The following is a 2,403-nucleotide window of genomic DNA, read 5'->3' as shown; positions in this document are numbered from 1 at the left end:
AATTCATAATTAAGTTATGAATTAACATTCACTAGTAAAGTCAATGGTACTTAAGGAAACAAGAGATAATTAAATGGGTAAAACAATAATTTTATTCCCGATTAATTATGAACCATTATTAGAGGGTCAATTTGTATGCAATGAATATATCAATGGACATTTTATCATTATAAAGTACTCAGTAAATGAAATGTCTATAATTACAAGAATGTAATCTCATATTTATAGTGGACTAATCACGAGATTAATAAATTAAGATTATTTAATTAAAGAGTTTTATTAATAATCTCAAATTTATTGGAGCTTGGAATTATAGGTCCATTGGTCCCCTCAGCAGCTCTATCAACACTATTCAAGGAAAGAGTTGATACAAATGGAAAAATAGTTAAAAGACATATTTAATAAGAAATTTGTTCTTTAGGCCAAATATGCAATTATATGATAATAGTGATTAATTAATTAATTACAAATTAATTGTAATTAACAAAATTAATTAATATTTAATTATTGTATAATTTTAGAAAATATATTAAATAATTTTCAAAATTTAATTAAATAATTAATTAATTATAATTTTCAAAATCATAATAAATTAAATATCTAATTTTCAAAATTATTGGGTTTAATTAATTGGTAAAATTAATTAAATATCTTTATTTGAGTGGGAGAAAATAAGCTAATAAGTTAAAATTGGATTTGAATTTAAAAAGATTGATATTTATTCAAATAATTAATTATATTTGATAATTAATTAAAAATATATTTAATTTAAATTTGAATTAGTTATCAGGTTGTTAGATTTTTATCTGACAAAGTAGTTTGAATAAATAATTAAATAAAAATAGAAAAATAAAATATCCCTAAAAATTAGGGTGTACACGACCACACACAGTCCATGGCGTGTACTGCTACTTTTTCAGGGACAAGATTTTTATTTTTATTTAACTAATTAATTAATTAATGGATAATTCAAAAAATCAGTTTTTGGATATTTTCATTAATAAGATAATTAATTAATCAAAAGATAAATTGTAAGTTGCTTAGAAATTTATTTTTTAAATTTGAATATTTTCTTTGTAGTATGACTAATAAGAAAATATACAGATAACTCAAAAAACTCAAACATGACATTATTCGTTCTATGAAAAATAGAACGATACTTTTCAATCTCTCCCTGAAAAGATAAAGAACCAATTCTCAGGCCTATTATCTTGATCTCATGTGTTGAGTACATCAAGTAGAATCACAAATAAACTATCTTTTATTCTCTAAGTGCCCACACACTTCTTGAAGTGTAGAGAACGCTGTGGAAGATCTTGGTGTGAGTACCTGGGAGTAGCTTGGATAGGAAGATCGTTCTTATTACGAAAAGATAGCAATGACACTTGATAGGCTTCAAGTGGTATGATTTCTATTTCTATCTTACTTATGATTAATGTATGTATATTAATGGATCCACATATTTAAAGGTAGTTTAAATATGTTACAAAATTTTTGTTGTACACTGGGCCAACCCACCACCATTCCGCTGCGCATTAGGAAACTTGTTCCTAACAACTTTAAGGTTCAATATTTATTTCTAAATAAACTTTATGATAAAACTGTTAAATTAATTATCATGGTAGATTAAGAAAATTAATCTAATGTGATATTCTAATTAATTATATAAACATAATAAAATTTCTGTGGCGTAAAATTATTATATCTATATAACTATTCACAATTTATGTCCATTATGTGATCCTAATTAGCTTACTATATAATTTTATATAGTTAAAGATGTTGTGGCCACTTCCAAATTATTTAAAATTATATGGTTCATCAGACGTTATTTTTTAGGATTTACTTAATGCTTAAGAACAATTATGTGACAACATAATAGGCAATCACTAAGAGTACTCCTAGTGTGATCATCGGAAAATCATTTAAAACATTTCTATATTGAGCATTGTCTCACATTCATAGTTTCTAATGTTAACCACAAAATTCTTTATGACCATTCAAAACTTAATTATTTTATCTACATAATTATTTTATTTAATTATTGAATATTTTATGAATCTTAATGTGCTAAATACTATTTAACTAATCTATATATTAACTATAATCTTAATATATCTAGCACAATTATGGAATATATCATGCATTTAAACCATAAAATCATATATATAATATCTCAAAATTATTCGTACTAGTAATAAACATTTCATGAATCATAACAAAAATAAACACACAAAATTAGTACAATGATCTACATTTATATGTTTGAAAATATTTACAATAATTCCATATATAATTAAATCACATGATATTTGAAAAAATCAATGCTTAATAAGGAGATAAATCAATTATGCAAAATTTGGTAAATTAATAAATAATTTTACTAAAACTATAAAATTTAAT

Source organism: Humulus lupulus, chromosome 2 (genome assembly GCF_963169125.1).
Source record: "Humulus lupulus chromosome 2, drHumLupu1.1, whole genome shotgun sequence".
NCBI classification, from domain to species: domain Eukaryota; kingdom Viridiplantae; phylum Streptophyta; class Magnoliopsida; order Rosales; family Cannabaceae; genus Humulus; species Humulus lupulus.
Note: the sequence above shows the minus strand (reverse complement) of the source record.